General features: G+C 46.4%; 1 protein-coding gene and 1 long non-coding RNA gene across 3 annotated transcripts in view; one reads left to right on the plus strand and one right to left on the minus strand.

The window, feature by feature from the left end:
* gpc6a (glypican 6a) overlaps window positions 1–19447 on the plus strand; it is a 1492324-nt gene that overhangs the window by 629088 nt on the left and 843789 nt on the right. The window lies entirely within an intron of this gene.
* The window catches only part of LOC140391586 (uncharacterized), a 208802-nt gene that overhangs the window by 18077 nt on the left and 171278 nt on the right, over window positions 1–19447 (minus strand). Inside the window, exon 3 of one of the 2 annotated variants that reach the window (XR_011935122.1) lies at window positions 8672–8768. The exons of the other annotated variant lie outside the window; for it this stretch is intronic. This is a non-coding gene — a long non-coding RNA (uncharacterized lncRNA). The remainder of the gene's footprint in view (window positions 1–8671; window positions 8769–19447) is intronic. 2 annotated transcript variants of the gene reach the window in all.

Raw genomic sequence — 19447 nt, forward strand, 5'->3', positions numbered from 1 at the left:
AGATCCTCTGTTCCTGCAGCTGGCCAATGGGACTTCCCTTTGTGGCAACGCCACACAGTGGATACACTGCTGGCAGAGCAGAGGATAGCATTCCGCTGATCATTTCAGCGGCCACTGATGAACGTTCTGAAGAAGTCAAATTCGATTCTAAATGTTAACTCCGCTGCTCTATCCACAAATGCTGCCAGACACGTTCAGCATTTTCTGTGCTCATTTCATAACTGTCAGGATCCGAAATCAGCAGTACTGCAATCACTTCCTTCCAATCAGTACAGGATAAGCATTCACAATTATTGGCATCAGAGGACCAGCATTTCTCCAAGCAATGTGGGCTGTTTGCCTCACCACTTCAAAGAACTGAGTCAGCAGTTTCCAATGGCGATACAGCCAAAGTGTGGCTGCTCAAAGTGACACACTTGTGCTCATGTGCATTATATTCTGCTATTCTCCAGCAGGGAAGCAAAGACAAAATGCAAGTGCTCAGAATAGAAAGCTGTTCTGCCTTATCTAGTTAAAGATTTGGCTGCGAGCAGTACTCTTTTCCCCATTGTGACTCACCGAGTATGTTTTATCTCATATTTTATTGCATATTTTTAATTGCAAATTCATGTGACAATATTTTTGGCCTCATGATGCAAAGTTTTGTTTGCTAAAACTGTATGTTTAAAAGCATGAAATTGTGGATTTAAAAAAAAGAGAAATGAGTATTTAATTTATTTCTGTGGATCATGCTACCTGGGTGGGAGAGGGGAGAAGCTTATTTAATTGTATCGAAAGTGAGCTGAGGCTGTGTTGATAATAGAATAAGTGATTATTCCTTGACTTTTGGAGGTCTGCTGCATCCAATGCTTGATGACCAGGGCCAGAAAAAGTTCAGCGGCTCTGAGGAATGGGCCTCATAAACAGATTCAAATTGGGGTCAAATTGTGCTGCAGGGTCTACATGCAATTTGGTTGCCTTCTGTTTTTTAAACCTGCCCACAAACAGTGGGTGGTACATGGTCATTTCCGGTGATCTCTAAAGGATTCCGTAACTGCATTCAGGGAAAAGTGGAAATAAGTGTGATGGACAGGGGAGAGAAACTAAACTGAACTCCTTTATTTTTCTTGCTACCCATCTGTCAGCAGATGTAATTTAACTTTTGAGAAAGGCTGTCGCAAGTATCCCCAAACCCTCTGTCTGTGAGGCTAATTTCCAAAGTGACGCACAGCAAACTGCTTAGGTTTCAATCAGAAGTGTAATTTATTCACGTATTCAAATCAAGGGACTGGCCGTAACTTCATATACACACACACACCCAGACACAAGTACACACACCACACACATGCACACACACCACATACTCATACACACACATAGGAAGATAGGAAAGAGGAGTTTTTACAGCTATGCATAATGTAAAAGGAAAAGCACCACAGATACGGATATCAGTTCATATGATTGCCAACAGCTTGAAAGTCAGAGTCCAATGAGGGATCCTTCAGGGAGGAGTTAGTTAGGCAGGTTCAACTAGCTGATGCTTGCGTTGCAGGATTTCTCTAGAGTTGATTGTGAAGCAGCGAGATGATGTTGGTATACAGAGATTGGGTGTGTTCAGCAGGTAATGGTGGGAATATTTCAGAGAAATTTATTGTGTCCAGTTCTGGTCGCATTGTGTCCAGTTCTGGTCGCCTCATTATAGGAAGGATGTGGATGCTTTGGAAAGGGTACAGAGGAGATTTACTGGGATGCTGCCTGGACTGGAGGGCATGTCTTATGAAGAAAGGTTGAGGGAGCTAGGGCTTTTCTCACTGGAACGAAGAAGGCAGAGAGGTGACTTGATAGAGGTGTACAAGGTGATGAGAGGCATGGATAGAGTGGATAGCCAGAAACTTTTCCCCAGGGTGGAAATGGCTGTCACGAGGGGACATAATTTTAAGGTGATTGGAGGAAGGTGGAGATGTCAGAGGTAGGTTCTTTACACAGAGAGTGGTGGGTGTGTGGAGCTCACTGCCAGCAGAGGTGGTGGAGTCAGTCATTAGGGCCATTTAAGCGACTCTTGGACAGGCACATGGACAGCAGTAAATTGAAGGGGTGTAGGTTAGGTTGTTCTTACATTAGGATAAATGGCCGGCACAACATTGTGGGCTGAAGGGCCTGTACTGTGCTGTACTGTTCTATGTTCTAAAACAGCTTTTAGGAGGCTTGATGCAGGCTGGAGTCCTGCTTTGATATTTTGCTGTAAGTCATGTTTCAGAACTGGAATTAAATGATCTTAGTCACAATTAGGAAATTCCGTCATGGGTTACATGGACACCGTATTCTGTTGGGCTCAGGTAAATTAGGAAAGAAATTTACTATGTTTACCAAGGGGCCAAGCATTGGTTTTGTCGATATTTTGGTTAACCTCTGACACAATGTCATGCAAACTTTCTGGAAACTTGTGGTTATAGAATCAAGGTGGTGGTAGAGAGATGGAGTTGACTGCTCTGGGAATATTTGTGGTGGAAGGCCCCACACACATGGAAAATATAACCTCGGGGTCAGCTTTAAATAAGTAAAAGAAAAGAACTCCTGGGTATTCTTAAAGGGAACATGAGCAGGAAGGAGGAGAAACCATTGTTAAAAATGTGCATTGGGCCAAAATGGTTGATACGAGCAAGAATAGTCTCATGGAGTTGAGCAAAAGGACAAGAAAAATGCAGAATAGAACAGTGGACTCTGTTGAATTTATTGAATAAGCCAAGCCAGCAACGAAGGCATGATGCAGCACAAATGTAGTCACGGTAGATGTCATTGGTAGCTGAAAGATTTGTGAGTGCACAGCTGAATGTCAATAAATTCAAGGAGCTTTAAGAGCAAAGAGAAGATTGAGATGAAGTGATAGTTCAAGAGAATGAAGAGGTTGAGGGTAGGGCTTTTGGGAAAGAATGCCGGAAGCAATTTTGAAAAACAGAATCTAAGTAAGCAGTACTGCTTGAGAAGTTAGTGAGCACTGGGTGAGGAAAGATAGTTTAGTGGCTAGGAGGTGGGTAGTGAAGTGTAATGGGTTAAAAGCATATATACGCCAATGAGTGCTATAGACCATGATGTATCTGTGGCAAGGCTAGACACATTGTACAGTAATCAGGCATCCTTAGAGGAGATGTGCCTATTCAGTAACCTACCTTGTGTATATTGTACAGGGTCTAAATAAGCCAATTTGGAGTAACTACCTGAGTCAGGCTACAATCCCTCTTCATAGGATGCATGATCGGGCAGATTCAAGAAACAGGTAGTGAAAGCGAACAAAGAACAATACAGCTCAGGAACATGCCCTTCGGCCCTCCAAGCCTGTACCAGTCATGATACCCACCTTGGCCAAAACCCTCAGCACTTCCTTGTGCCGTATCCCTCTATGCCCATCCTATCCATGTATTTGTCAAGATGCTTTTTGAACGGCGTTAATGTATCTACTTCCACAACCTCCCTTGGCAACGCGTTCCAGGCACTCACCATCCTCTGCGTAAAAAAAGGTGTGGAGGAAAGTTGCCCTGGCAAAGCCGGGATCCCCCACAGCAGACAGCAGGCTTCTGCATTGGGACTTAATTCTAACACGGCTCCTGCAAATGGCTGCGGTGACCATTTTATTCTCCAGTCGGTAGACGGGCCCACCACAAGTATAAATTTCCCCCATGACTGTCAATCCGAGAGATAAAAGAATACCCAAGCCCTGCACACACAATTGGAGGTGAGCCCAAAGGGAGCAGATATCTAATGAGGTGGTTTGTTATTCAGAGGAGTCTGGGAATCTTCCCATCCCCAACAATAATCATTGAATAATTGGACTGTGTGCCTGCGAAAAATGGTTTGAGTCAAATTTGACAGTGGATGTTTTATTTGAAGTTTCTTTGCCTTTATAATTGCATCCCCTATTTCTGTCATGATATTGAAATCTAGAACCGCATGTTGCCTTCTAATTTGCTTTCCTTTCGATAAGAACAGATTTAATTTCTCATTACGGTTCAGTGATTTAAGTCCTGCACTATGTTCAATCATTTTAAACAGCAGATCGCTGTCACACAGTGTTTAATACATTGGTTTAGGCAGCCTCAACACGGGATATTTGCACTCATGGTTCAATAAAGAAAATAAAACTTCTTTGTGACTTCAATGCTTAAAGAAGCTTTGTTTTTATGACCGACTATCTGTAGTCCTGAATGTTTGTTGTGATTAATTTAAAGGCAAACATCTTGGTGCGTTGTAGAGCTTCACTTGTTTTCTCAAACTGCCCCAATATTTACATATTGCACAATCTCAGTTACAAAATCTTTTCAGTGTTTTGTGTTCGCTTCCTGACCTGGGTGTGCACAGAATGTTTCTGGACGTCAGGGTTCCTCTGAGCAATCTCTGACTCGAAACAGCCTACGCCAGTTGCATGTGAGGAGTTTCTGCTGTGGCATCCCAATTTATGTCTCTGAGATTGTGTCAACCTGTGGCTTTCTCTTATCCCAAGTGACAGCTATGACAGATACAGGGATAGGCTATATGATCCTGTACAAGAACCAATTACACCAGTAACACTGAAGAATAATTCAGAAAATGGTTTGCTGTCACTCAGGCTGCTGGGGCTGTCAAGTAATAATCAGATGATTAGATAGGTACCACTGTGTCAGTGATCAATATGACAACACAAAATTGGCCTGTCCACAGCTTGATTTATTCAGTAACGAATAGTATTTTTTAAAAAACTTCTAATTTACCCTGTGCCTCAATGTATCTACATTGTTCAAGAGGCACTCTGCTGCCGTACTCATGCATAGAACTAGGGCTGTTTCTGGGTCCTGGGGCATGAATGATTTGTGAAGTAAGAGACATAATGGGGATGAAATCCTTTGCAAGTTCACCTTCTCTCCTGCCATAAGACATAGGAACAGAATTAGGCCACTCGGCCCATTGTGTCTGCTCTGCCATTCAATCATGGCTGATACTTTTCTCATCCCCATTCTTCTGCCTTCTCCCCATAATCCCCGATCCCCTTATTGATCAAAAACCTATCTATCTCTGTCTTCAAGACAATCAGTGATTTGACCTCCACAGCCTTCTGCGGCATAGAGTTCCACAGATTCACCACCCTCTGGCTGAAGAAATTCCTCCTCATCTCTGTTTTAAAGGATTGTCCCTTTAGTCTGAGATTGTGTCCTCTGGCTCTAGTTTTCCTGCAAGTGGAAACATCCTCTCCATGTCCACTCTAGCTAGGCCTCGCAGTATCCTATAAGTTTCAATAAGATCCCCCCTCATTCTAAACTCCAATGAGTACAGGCCCAGAGTCCTCAATTGTTCCTCAGACGACAAGTTCTTCATTCCAGGGATCATTCTTGTGAACCTCCTCTGGACCCTTTCCAAGGCCAGCACATCCTTCCTTAGATGCGGGGCCCAAAACTGCTCACAATACTCCAAATGAGGTCTGACCAGAACCTTATATAGCCTCATAAGTACATCCCTGGTCTTGTATTCTAGCCCTCTCGACACAAATGCTAACATTGTATTTGCCTTCAGAACTGCCGACTGAACCTGAACGTTAACCTTAAGAGAATCATGAACAAAGACTCCCAAGACCCTTTGTGCTTCAGATTTCCTAAGCTTCTTCCCATTTAGAAAATAGTTTATGCCTCCATTTCTCCTTCCAAACTGCATAAGATCACACCTTTCCACATTGCATTCCATCTGCCACTTCTTTGCCCACTCTTTGCCAAAGTTTTGTCAAACCTTTGTCAGCTTTGACAAAAAGTAATTGGACTCAAATCATTAGCTCTTTTTTCTCCCTACAGATGCTGCTAGATCTGCTGAGATTTTCCAGCTTTTTCTCTTTCGTTTCTTTGCCCACTCCTCTATCCTGTCCAAGTCCTCTGCAGCCTGTCTGCTTCCTCAATACTACCTGCCCCTCTACAGATCTTTGTATCATCTGCAAACTTAGCAACAGTGCCTTCAGTTCCTTCTTCCAGATCATTAATGTATATTGCGAAAAGTTGTGGTCACAGCACCGACCCGAGGCACACCACTAGTCACCGGCTGCCATCCTGAAAAAGACCCCTTTATCCCCACTCTCTGCCTTCTGCCAGTCAGGATCTTAACACCATGGGCTCTTAACTTATTTAACAGTCTCCTATGCGGCACCTTGTCAAAGGCCTTCTGGAAATCAAACAAATCATGTCCACTGGTTCTCCTTTGTCTAACTTCCTTGTTATTTCCTCAAAGAACTCTAACTGATTTGTCAGACATGACCTCCCCTTGACAAAGCCGTGCTAACTCAGTCCTATTTTATGATGAACTTCCAAGTACTCCGTGATCTCACCTTTAATAATGGACTCTAAAATCTTACCAATGACCGAAGTCAGGCTACCCAGTCTATAATTTCCCGTCTTCTGCCTCCCTCCCTTCTTAAACAGTGGTGTTACATTAGCCATTATCCAATCCTCTGGGACCCTTCCTGCCTCCAGTGATTCCTGAAAGATCACCACCAATGCCTCCACAATCTCCTCAGTTATCTCTTTTAGAACCCTGGGGTGTAGTCCATCCGGTCCAGGTGATTAATCCACCTTCAGACCTTTCAGTTTCCCCAGAATCATCTCCTTAGTAATTGACACTGCACTCACCTCCGCCCCCTGCTTCTTCTGGAGCTCTGGCATCCACTGGTGTCTTCCACCGTGAAGAATGATGCGAAGTAACTATTGCCATTTCTTTGTTTCCTGTTATTACCTCTCCAACCACCTTTTCCAGTGGTCCAATGTCTATTTTTGCCTCTAATCTTTTATATATTGAAAAAACTCTTCCTATCTTCCTTTATATTACTAGCTAGCTTGCACTCATATTTCATTTTCTCCCCCTTTATTATTTTTTTTACTTGTCCTCTGCTCGCTTGTCCTCCAATGGGAGATTGATGGAACACCCCCCCCGGCTATCTGCACCAACACTGGTTGTTCATATTTTACGCTCAGTGTATAAGTTGACCCACATTTGCAAAAGAAGTTTTTGAGGCTTCAGAGGTCGACTTGTGCACCGTCATCTACAGTAATGCCTCTAACTGTAAACCACTTTCAGTTGGGTAGTGCCTCCTTTGGACATTGGTCTGCATTCCTCACCCTGTGTGACCTCCTCATGTGTCCCCTTCCACCCTCATGTGGCTGTTGCACCTCTGGTTGTTGCAGTCCCGTTCCATATGGCTGAACTTGTCTATTTCTTCCACTCTCATCGAATCATAGAATCCCTACAGTGCAGAAGGAGGCCAATCAGGCCATCGAGCCTGCACCAACCCTCTGAAAGAGCAACCTACCTAGGGTCAACCGCCCATTCTATCCCTGTAACCCAGTAACCCGACTAACCTTTTGGACACTAAGGGGCAATTTATCATGACCAATCCACCTAACCAGCACATCTTTTGGATTGTGGGAGGAAACTGGAGCAAAAACTGCAGGAAACTCATGCAGACACGGGTAGAAAGTGCAAACTCCACACAGTCACCCGAGGCCGGAATGGAACCCCCTTCATTGGAGGAGACAAACACCGAGTATATAGATGGATTGGCCATGCTAAATTGCCCTTAGTGTCCAAAAAAGTGAGGTAGGGTTACGGGGATAGGGTGGAGTTGTGGGCTTGGTTGGGATGCTCTTTCCAGGGGCTGGTGCAGACTCGATGGGCCGAATGCCCGCCTTCTGCACTGTAAATTCTATGATACCATTCATTGAGAATTGGAGCACTCAAAGCTCCTCTTCCAATAAGCATCCTCCAATATGGACTCACACCTCCATACCTCCAACTTCTAAATTCATCCTGTTGATAATACAGTTGTACTTATTGGCTTCCCCCACCATCTCTCACTTGCCACTTAGCCGTCGCTTCCTTTGAGCAGGTGAGTGACTGACGCTTCATGGTACTCATGCACCCCTGGGACAATTTATAAAATGCAGCTCACAATTGGTGTCAACTGTCTGCTTAACAGCCTCAATTATCTGCGCACCACCATTCCACCTGAACCTGCTGTCTGAGTGTCTCTGGGAAATTTGCCCAGCGGTGACACAGATATGATCCACCACCATGCTATGCCTTCTCCCCCCCCCCCCCCCCCCCCCCCCCCCCGCCCCCACCCCACTCCTCCCACAAGCTTTTTTTGTACAGAACACAACAGCAAAATCCCTGAGAAATTTACCAGTGAGGATCTTCAAAGAATTAAAGGAATCCAGGTTTTGGTTGAAAGGTGCAGGCTGAGAATGTCCTTGGTGTTACTCCCCCTCCACAATTACTTCACTGATATGCGGCAAAGCGTCTGGAGAAATTACAGTGACAGTACAGTGGAGCAGCTCTAAGGAAATTCCCAATCCATGTGGTGGTACGGTAATAAGCTGACGTAGGGAGAACGAGTCATGGGTTACTGCACTTAATCAGCACACTGATTGGGAAAAAAAATGCAATAAACCTCTAGAGAAGGAATAAGTCACGGAGCTAAATATTCAATTCTGTCTGTAGAATGCAGTGAAGACAGAACGAGTAATCGGTAGGAAGGAGAGATTGGTGAGAAAGCACTTTTCATTTCCTGCAAAAATTACATCATCCCCATGAAAATCTGGAAGCTATTTTGACTAGTTACTTCCCATACTTACAAGGAAATACATTATTACTGAATTAGATTTTTCTGTATTCAACTGCAGATTATTACCTGATAAATATCCAGCCATCATGTCACGAGACATTAGGTGAATGTGATCACCCATTACTGATGTGAAGTGCATTGATATGCCCACAGACCTTTGGTGCTGGAAGAGAAAATTACTCGCAAGTAAAATTAATATGCAGATGAAACTGTACATAATGTAACAGAAATAAATATGAGATGTTAATTTAAAGATGGAACTTAATTGGAGTTCAAGTAATGGGTGCAGTCGAATGGAAACATTTCTAAGTGTCATTTCAGGCGGGTTTGAACATAGAACATAGAACACAGCACAGTACAGGCCCTTCGGCCCACCTCTGACATCTCCCCTATACCTTCCTCCAATCACCTTAAAATTAAAATTGCAGCTCTTAAACTCAATCCCGCTGTTAATGAAAGCCAACACACCATACGCCGTCTTAACAACCCTATCAACCTGGGTGGCAACTGTGAGGGATCTATGTACTTGGACCCCAAGATCCCTCTGTTCCTCCACACTTCCAAGAATCCTGCCTTTAACCCTGTATTCAGCATTTAAATTCAACCTTCCAAAATGAATCACTTCACAGTTATCAAGGTTGAACTCAATCTGCCACTTCTCAGCCCAGCTCTGCACCCTGTCCATGTCCTGCTGTAACCTGCAACAGCCCTCAACACTATCGACAAATCCACCAACTTTCGCATCATCGGCAAACTTACTAACCCACCCTTCCACTTCCTCATCCTAGTCATTTATAAAAACCATGAAGAGTTTGGCTGGGGATTTCTCCCCGGCTCCGTCGATGGGTTCCCCGCCGCTATCCAGCCACACTGAGTCAATTTTGTGGACCTTGGGGAGTTCCACTCCGGGCTATCCCACAGTTAGAATTATTTCCATCACTGGGGAGCTGAAGTGGTTGGCCAGATCGGATCTTCAGAGATCGGGTTACCATTTTGAAAGGGTTCCCCAATCTCTAACCGAGCTTGAGGGTCCCCCTCACCTCTCACCCACAAGCAATGTCATTCCCCCGCCCAACACACATAGGCATTACACAATACCCCCTAAGTGAGGACACAGGGCATTCTTTTTCAGCCCTACCCATGCCCCCTTTCGGCCCCCCCCCCCGCTCCCCATTCAGGACACCTACCCTTCACACCCCCAAACCTCCAGAGTCCCTTTCATAACTGCTCTTCATACATCCCCTCCACCTGTTATAACCCCACTCATCCCTCCTTTCATGAGCCTGGCCCCAGCCCTTGACCGTGCCACCCTGCCATTCTGGCAGTGCCACCAGGGCACCTTGTCAATGCCAGGGTAGCAGCACTAGGGTGGCAGTGCCAGGTGCCAGCCTGGCAGTGCCAAGGTTCCCAGGTGCCAGAGCAAAAGCCAGGGTGCCACCTTTCCCTGTCCCTGACCATCCAGGGGTCTCCAATGGCCTGGGAGACCCGCTAGGTGCCATGGCACCTGCACATTTGCATAAACCAGTGCTAATTGGCACCTGCGTGACCTCTCACTGGGAAGCCAGTTAGATCACAAGCGGCCTTTAGATCAGGCTTCCATCTCACTAATGAAATGGCGATTACCCTTAATTGGTCTCAATCAGTTTCACACCACGTCTAGACAGGATACAGATCCCCACACGGATCCTCATTGGGTGTAACACTTTGCATCTTGCGAGTGCCAACCATGGCAGTAACCCTGCCAGTTGGTAGTGCCACATGGGCACCATGGCAGTGCCAAGATAACACCCAGCTGGCACTGCCAGGTTGCAGGCTGGCAGTGTCAGGGTGCCACTGTGCTCATGCACCGGCGGGGGGGGGTGGAGGGCTTTAATCCTCTGGGAGGGTTTGTGGAGACCAGTACTGATCAACACTCGCCCAAGGTCTCCAAGGCAAAGGAGATAGATCCCATGCCTTGGGTACCTCGGGAACCTGCACATTAAAGTGAGTCTAATATGCAGATTTGCTAAATAGTGATCACGTCAAATAGGGCGTCACGGCAGCACAGTGGTTAGCACTGTTGCTTCACAGTGCCAGGGTCCCAGGTTCGATTCCTGCTTGGGTCATTGTCTGTGCAGAGTCTGCACGTTCTCCCCGTGTGTGCGTGGGTTTCCGCCGGGTGCTCCGATTTCCTCCCACAAATCTCAAAAAATGTGCTGTTAGGTGATTTGGACATTCTGAATTCTCCCTCAGGTGCCGGAAGTGGCGACTCGGGGATTTTCACAGTAACTTTATTGCAGTGTTAATGTAAGCCTACTTGTGACTCCAATAAGATTATCCAATAAGACAGAGGGTGGTGGTTGATGGGAAATGTTCAGAATGGAGTTCTGTCACAAGTGGAGTACCACAAGGATCTGTTCTGGGGCCGTTGCTGTTTGTCATTTTTATCAATGACCTAGAGGAAGGCGCAGAAGGGTGGGTGAGTAAATTTGCAGACGATACTAAAGTCGGTGGTGTTGTCGATAGTGAGGAAGGAAGTAGCAGGTTACAGAGGGATATAGATAAGCTGCAGTGCTGGGCTGAGAGGTGGCAAATGGAGTTTAATGTAGAGAAGTGTGAGGTGATTCACTTTGGAAGGAAAAACAGGAATGTGGAATATGTGGCCAATGGAAAAGTTCTTGAAAGTGTGGATGAGCAGAGGGATCTAGGTGTCCATGTACATAGATCCCTGAAAGTTGCCACCCAGGTTGATAGGGTGGTGAAGAAGGCCTATGGAGTGTTGGCCTTTATTGGTAGAGGGATTGAGTTCCGGAGTCAGGAGGTCATGTTGCAGCTGTACAGAACTCTGGTACGGCCGCATTTGGAGTATTGCGTACAGTTCTGGTCACCGCATTATAGGAAGGATGTGGAGGCTTTGGAACGGGTGCAGAGGAGATTTACCAGGATGTTGCCTGGTATGGAGGGAAAATCTTATGAGGAAAGGCTGATGGACTTGAGGTTGTTTTCGTTAGAGAGAAGAAGGATAAGAGGAGACTTAATAGAGGCATACAAAATGATCAGAGGGTTAGATAGGGTGGACAGTGAGAGCCTTCTCCCGCGGATGGAAATGGCTAGCACGAGGGGACATAGCCTTAAACTGAGGGGTAATAGATATAGGACAGAGGTCAGGGGTAGGTTCTTTACGCAAAGAGTAGTGAGGCCGTGGAATGCCCTACCTGCTACAGTAGTGAACTCGCCAACATTAAGGGCATTTAAAAGTTTATTGGATAAACATATGGATGATAATGGTATAGTGTAGGTTAGATGGCTTTTGTTTCGGTGCAACATCGTGGGCCGAAGGGCCTGTACTGCGCTGTATTGTTCTATGTTCTATGTTCTATTATTATCTCATGAGGCATTGCGAGCCGTGTAGATCCTGGGAGTGGGTCCTCCGGATTCTATCGGTCTAGCTGCACCACGGCAAGCTGCTTCTCGTGCACAGCATGGCTATAAAATTGCACCCATTGCTTCCATTAGCCACAGCTATCCAGGCCTTCTTTGTCTAGTGGGGTGGCCTCCTCTTTCTATCCTGAGTATTTCACAGACAGCACTTGCTGCCTCCACTAGATAGAGCAGCTGTCGTCTAGCCTGCTGTGTCTACTGGGTGCTGAGGCCATCACTTGTGCCGATTGTTCCACTCTATTCGTTCGTCTCCTCCCTAACTTCTGAAAGCCTTCAGGGAGCTGGCTGGGCACATTTTGTAAACCCTCCTACCTCACCATTCAACCCGGTGCCTGCTGTGGTCCCGACCTCGCTGGCAGCACGGCACAATGTCTGGCCGTGTCTCACGCTGGCTGGCCTATTAAGGCCTGACATTTGGGGAAGGAACCAGGCACCGCATCTGCCTCCGGGCCCACCGATCACACATACCCAAGGGGTGCGAAATTCTGACCTTGGTGAGTTGCTGTAGTGCATCTTTTGAACTGGTACACACTGTTGCCACGTGTGTTGGTGGTGGAGTAAATGTTTGTGGATGGGGTGCCAATCAAGTGGGCTGCTTTGGTGTTACCTCCGTGTTGCTAGGGTCAAGGATGTCTCGGAGTGGGACATTCTGGAGAGGGAGGATGAACAGCAGTGGCCGTGGTACACATTGGCACAAAGGACATAGGTCAAAAAGGGATGAGGTTCTAAAAGCAGAATATAGGGAGTTGAGAAGCAATTTGAAAAGCAGGACTTGTTATCTCAGGATTCGTGCCAGTGAGGCTAGAAATAGGAAGATAGAGCAGACAAACACGTGGCTAAACAGCTGGTGTAGGAGGGAGGGTTTCTGTTATCTGGACCACTGGGAGCTCTTCCGGGGCAGGTGTGACCTGTATAAGATGGACGGGTTGCATCTAAACCGGAGAGGCATAAATATCCTGGCCGCGACGTTTGCTAGTGTCACACGGGAGGGTTTAAACTAGTATGGCAGGGGGGTGGGCACGGGAGCAATAGGTCAGAAGGTGAGAGCATTGAGGGAGAACTAGGGAATAGGGACAGTGTGGCTCTGAGGCAGCGCAGACGGGGAGAAGTTGCTGAACACAGCGGGTCTGGTGGCCTGAAGTGCATATGTTTTAATGCAAGGAGCATTACGGGTAAGGCAGATGAACTTAGAGCTTGGATTACTACTTGGAACTATGATGTTGTTGCCATTACAGAGACCTGGTTGAGGGAAGGGCAGGATTGGCAGCTAAACGTTCCAGGATTTAGATGTTTCAGGCGGGATAGAGGGAGATGTAAAAGGGGAGGCGGAGTTGCGCTACTTGTTCAGGAGAGTATCACAGCTATACAGCGAGAGGACACCTCAGAGGGCAGTGAGGCTATATGGGTAGAGATCAGGAATAAGAAGGGTGCAGTCACAATGTTGGGGGTATACTACAGGCCTCCCAACAGCCAGCGGGAGATAGAGGAGCAGATAGGTAGACAGATTTTGGAAAAGAGTAAAAACAACAGGGTTGTGGTGATGGGAGACTTCAACTTCCCCAATATTGACTGGGACTCACTTAGTGCCAGGGGCTTAGACGGGGCAGAGTTTGTAAGGAGCGTCCAGGAGGGCTTCTTAAAACAATATGTAAACAGTCCAACTAGGGAAGGGGCGGTACTGGACCTGGTATTGGGGAATGAGCCCGGCCAGGTGGTAGATGTTTCAGTAGGGGAGCATTTCGGTAACAGTGACCACAATTCAGTAAGTTTTAAAGTACTGGTGGACAAGGATAAGAGTGGTCCGAGGATGAATGTGCTAAATTGGGGGAAGGCTAATTATAACAATATTAGGCGGGAACTGAAGAACATAGATTGGGGGCGGATGTTTGAGGGCAAATCAACATCTGACATGTGGGAGGCTTTCAAGTGTCAGTTGAAAGGAATTCAGGACAGGCATGTTCCTGTGAGGAAGAAAGATAAATACGGCAATTTTCGGGAACCTTGGATGACGAGTGATATTGTAGGCCTCGTCAAAAAGAAAAAGGAGGCATTTGTCAGGGCTAAAAGGCTGGGAACAGACGAAGCCTGTGTGGCATATAAGGAAAGTAGGAAGGAACTTAAGCAAGGAGTCAGGAGGGCTAGAAGGGGTCATGAAAAGTCATTGGCAAATAGGGTTAAGGAAAATCCCAAGGCTTTTTACACTTACATAAAAAGCAAGAGGGTAGCCAGGGAAAGGGTTGGCCCACTGAAGGATAGGCAAGGGAATCTATGTGTGGAGCCAGAGGAAATGGGCGAGGTACTAAATGAATACTTTGCATCAGTATTCACCAAAGAGAAGGAATTGGTAGATGTTGAGTCTGGAGAAGGGGGTGTAGATAGCCTGGGTCACATTGTGATCCAAAAAGACGAGGTGTTGGGTGTCTTAAAAAATATTAAGGTAGATAAGTCCCCAGGGCCGGATGGGATCTACCCCAGAATACTGAAGGAGGCTGGAGAGGAAATTGCTGAGGCCTTGACAGAAATCTTTGGATCCTCGCTGTCTTCAGGGGATGTCCCGGAGGACTGGAGAATAGCCAATGTTGTTCCTCTGTTTAAGAAGGGTGGCAGGGATAATCCCGGGAACTACAGGCCGGTGAGCCTTACTTCAGTGGTAGGGAAATTACTGGAGAGAATTCTTCGAGACAGGATCTACTCCCATTTGGAAGCAAATGGACGTATTAGTGAGAGGCAGCACGGTTTTGTGAAGGGGAGGTCGTGTCTCACTAACTTGATAGAGTTTTTCGAGGAGGTCACTAAGATGATTGATGCAGGTAGGGCAGTAGATGTTGTCTATATGGACTTCAGTAAGGCCTTTGACAAGGTCCCTCATGGTAGACTAGTACAAAAGGTGAAGTCACACGGGATCAGGGGTGAACTGGCAAGGTGGATACAGAACTGGCTAGGCCATAGAAGGCAGAGGGTAGCAATGGAGGGATGCTTTTCTAATTGGAGGGCTGTGACCAGTGGTGTTCCACAGGGATCAGTGCTGGGACCTTTGCTCTTTGTAGTATATATAAATGATTTGGAGGAAAATGTAACTGGTCTGATTAGTAAGTTTGCAGACGACACAAAGGTTGGTGGAATTGCGGATAGCGATGAGGACTGTCTGAGGATACAGCAGGATTTAGATTGTCTGGAGACTTGGGCGGAGAGATGGCAGATGGAGTTTAACCTGGACAAATGTGAGGTAATGCATTTTGGAAGGGCTAATGCAGGTAGGGAATATACAGTGAATGGTAGAACCCTCAAGAGTATTGAAAGTCAAAGAGATCTAGGAGTACAGGTCCACAGATCACTGAAAGGGGCTACACAGGTGGAGAAGGTAGTCAAGAAGGCATACGGCATGCTTGCCTTCATTGGCCGGGGCATTGAGTATAAGAATTGGCAAGTCATGTTGCAGCTGTATCGAACCTTAGTTAGGCCACACTTGGAGTATAGTGTTCAATTCTGGTCGCCACACTACCAGAAGGATGTGGAGGCTTTAGAGAGGGTGCAGAAGAGATTTACCAGAATGTTGCCTGGTATGGAGGGCATAAGCTATGAGGAGCGATTGAATAAACTCGGTTTGTTCTCACTGGAACGAAGGAGGTTGAGGGGCGACCTGATAGAGGTATACAAAATTATGAGGGGCATAGACAGAGTGGATAGTCAGAGGCTTTTCCCCAGGGTAGAGGGGTCAATTACTAGGGGGCATAGGTTTAAGGTGAGAGGGGCAAAGTTTAGAGTAGATGTACGAGGCAAGTTTTTTACGCAGAGGGTAGTGGGTGCCTGGAACTCACTACCGGAGGAGGTAGTGGAGGCAGGGACGATAGGGACATTTAAGGGGCATCTTGACAAATATATGAATAGGATGGGAATAGAAGGATACGGACCCAGGAAGTGTAGAAGATTGTAGTTTAGTCGGGCAGTATGGTCGGCACGGGCTTGGAGGGCCGAAGGGCCTGTTCCTGTGCTGTACATTTCTTTGTTCTTTGTTCTTTGTTCTTTGATTACCCGCTGTGTCAGATCAAAATCAGCAGGATGTACGAGATGAATAGGTGGCTGAAGAGATGGTGTGAGGGGAGGGTTTCAGATTCCTAGGACATTGCAACTGGTTCTGGAGCAGGTGGGACCAGAACAAACTGGATGGGTTACACCTGGACAGGACCGGGACTGATGTCCTAGGGCACTGGTGTGCACCCCAGGCTAGTGTGGGCTGCATAAGTGGCTCTCCTTCATCTCAGCAGGCCGCGAGATTGAATTAAGGGTTGTTCACTCACCATTATCCCATGAGTTATATTAAATATATTTATGATGTGGAGATGCCGGCGTTGGACAGGGGTGAGCACAGTAAGAAGTCTTACAACACCAGGTGAAAGTCCAACAGGTTTGTTTCAAATCACTAGCTTTCGGAGCACTGCTCCTTCCTCAGGTGAAGGAGCAGTGCTCCGAAAGCTAGTGATTTGAAACAAACCTGTTGGACTTTCACCTGGTGTTGTAAGACTTCTTATTAAATATATTTAATACACACTGAATATTTTATAAATAGTTATAGAAAATGCTTAATCATTTACATGTTAATAGAACTAGCATCAACTTCAAATAGTAAAACAAAATACATATTTACACCTTGGAAGCAGAGGGAGCACACGACTCTCACAGTCAATGTTGTTGAAATCAGCACGCACCTCACTTCACTTGCCCTTGCTTTGCAAATGTATCACTTCAGTCATACTGGTAGGGAAATAAATAGTGGATGGACATGAACGCAATGTGGCAACCCTTCACATGGGCAGCAATCAATAAAATGTCTTATGGGCCACACTCAGAACCCAGATGGGCGGCATGTGGGCCCTGGGCTGTAGGTTGTCCACCACTGCCAGTGGGGGAGTATTTGCTAGCGTGGTTGGGGAGTGTTTAAAGTAAAACGGTAGAGGTGTCTGAGGAGGGGGAATCAAGGATAAAAACACAAGGCGGTAAGGGGAATGAGAAACGTGAGAGGCAAATAAATCAAGGGCTAGAATCAAAGAAGGTCACAGTGAAAAATAATGGAACAGGACAAAGAATGTTAAAAAGACAAGCCTTAAGGCTTTGTGCCTTAATGCGCAGACCATTCACAATAAAGTGGATGAATTAATCACTCAAACAGATGTAAACAGTACAATATAGTCAGGATTACAGAGCCATGGCTGCAGGATGACCAGGGATGGGAACTGAGCATCCAGGGGCATTCAATATTTAGGAAGGGCAGACAAAAAGAAAAAGGAAGTGGTATTGCATGGTTGGATGAAGAGGAAATAAACAGAATAGTGAAAAGGATATTAGCTCCGACGAAGTGCAATCTGTATGGGTAGAGCTGAGAAACAGTAAAGGGCAAAAAACGTTAGTGGGGATTGTATGTCGACCCTCAAACTGCAGTGGTGATGTTGGGGACGGCATTAAAACAGGAAATTAAAGACACATGCGATAAAGGAACATCTGTAATTTTGTGTGACTTTAATCAGCATATAGATTGGGTAAATTAAATGAGTAACAATACCGTCGAGGAGGAATTTCTGAAGGGTATATAGGAGAGTTTTCTGGACCTATATTTGAGGAACCAACTGGAGAACAGGCCATCCTAGACTGGGTATTGTGTAATGAGAAAGGAATAATTGGCAATCTAATTGTGTGAGACCCCTTGTGGATGAGAAACCAATGACAGAATTATTCATCAAGGTGAAGAGTGGTGTAGTTGATTCTTAGACTGGGTTCCTGAAACTCCCAGAAAATCTCGCCACAAATGACATTTGGGGCGCGATGTTCCCAAATCTTCCCATAGTGCGCGTGCTTAGCCGGATATTTCCCAGTGCTTGGAGCGCCGAGAAACACCACGCTATTGAACGGCGATTCATGTGGATTGTGGTCCACAGCGGGGAACGGGTGGCTGAGGTCAGACTTATTCCATTTTCTGCCTGTGGAGCTCTGCTCGCCGGAACTCTTTAGCGCAGGATAAGATCGGATGAGATCTCTCAGCCCCCTGTGCAACCCCGAACCTCCCCCCCAAGCCCCAACTCACAGATAAGGCGATCCTCGGCCCACCGCACCTCCCTGCACCCACAGAGGGTATCCTTGGGCCCCGATCCCCGTTGTGGGGAAAATGCCAGCCTGGCATCTTGGCACTGCCAGGCAGTGCCCTTGCCAGTGCCACCTTGGCAGTGCCAGGCTGGCATATAGGTGGTACTGCCAGGATGACACCTTTCCCAGCAGGCAAGCACCTGGATGCCTCCAATCCACTAGGGGACCCCATGAGTGCTGTTCATCTGGTCCAAGTTTGTGGAGACCAGCACTGAATGCCGCCTGGCTGAGATCTCCAAGCCGAGGGGGTTGGATCCCCTGCGTTGGGTAAATCGTGGGACTGAATATTAGAGTGAGACTAGCTATCTCACTTTAATATGAAATCTGCTAAAAGGTGACCCTGATTACAATGTGCGGGATTCACATTGCGTTGTCTCGCGAGATCACGTTAGGAACTTCTGCAGCAATGTCCTGTGACTGAAATGATTGACTTTCAGCAACGATAATCATGCTCCTTTCTGCTAGGTATGACTCTAATCAATGGAGAGTTTTCCCTGACTCCCATTGACATCAGTTTTGATCAGCTTATTTTGTGCCACACTCTGTCAAAACTCGACCTTGAAGCCCAGAGCAGTCACTCTCCCCTCATCTCTTGGAATGAGCTCTTTGGTCCATGTTTGGACCAAGGCTGTAATGAAGCCAGGCCCTAGCAGAACCCAAACTGAGCATCAGTGAACAGTTTATTGCTGAGTAGGTGTCACTTGATATCACTTGATGTCGATGACACTTCCATCACTTTGCTGATGATCACAAGTAGACTGGGGCAATAATTGGTCGTGTTGGCCTGCTTGTTGTGTAGAAGACATGCCTGGGCAACTTTCCACATTGCCACCTAGATGCCAGTGTTGTAATTGGCGAGGAGCGTGGCGTGTTCTCAAACTATTGCTGGAATGTTGTCGGAGTCCATAGCCTTTGCAGTATCTTCAGCCGTTTCTAGATATCATGTGGAGTGAATCAAATTGGCTGAAGACTGGCAACTCCAGAGGAGGCCGAGATAGAGCATCTGCTTGTCACTTCTGGCTGAACATTGTTGGGAATGCTTCAGCCTTGTCTTTTGCACTGATGTGTTGAGCATCCCCAGCATTGAGGATGGGGATATTTGTGGAGCTTCCTCCTTCAGTGAGTTGTTTAATGGTTCTTCACCATTCACGATTGGATGTGGCAGGATGGCAGAGCTTAGATCTGTTCAGTTGGTTGTGGGAAAACATCTCTTCAGTGATTAACGTCCAAGTAGTCCTGTGCTGTAGCTTCATCAGGCCGACACCTCTTTTGTAAGGTATGCCTGGT

The sequence above is a fragment of the Scyliorhinus torazame genome, chromosome 15 (assembly GCF_047496885.1).
Source record: "Scyliorhinus torazame isolate Kashiwa2021f chromosome 15, sScyTor2.1, whole genome shotgun sequence".
Lineage (NCBI taxonomy): Eukaryota > Metazoa > Chordata > Chondrichthyes > Carcharhiniformes > Scyliorhinidae > Scyliorhinus > Scyliorhinus torazame.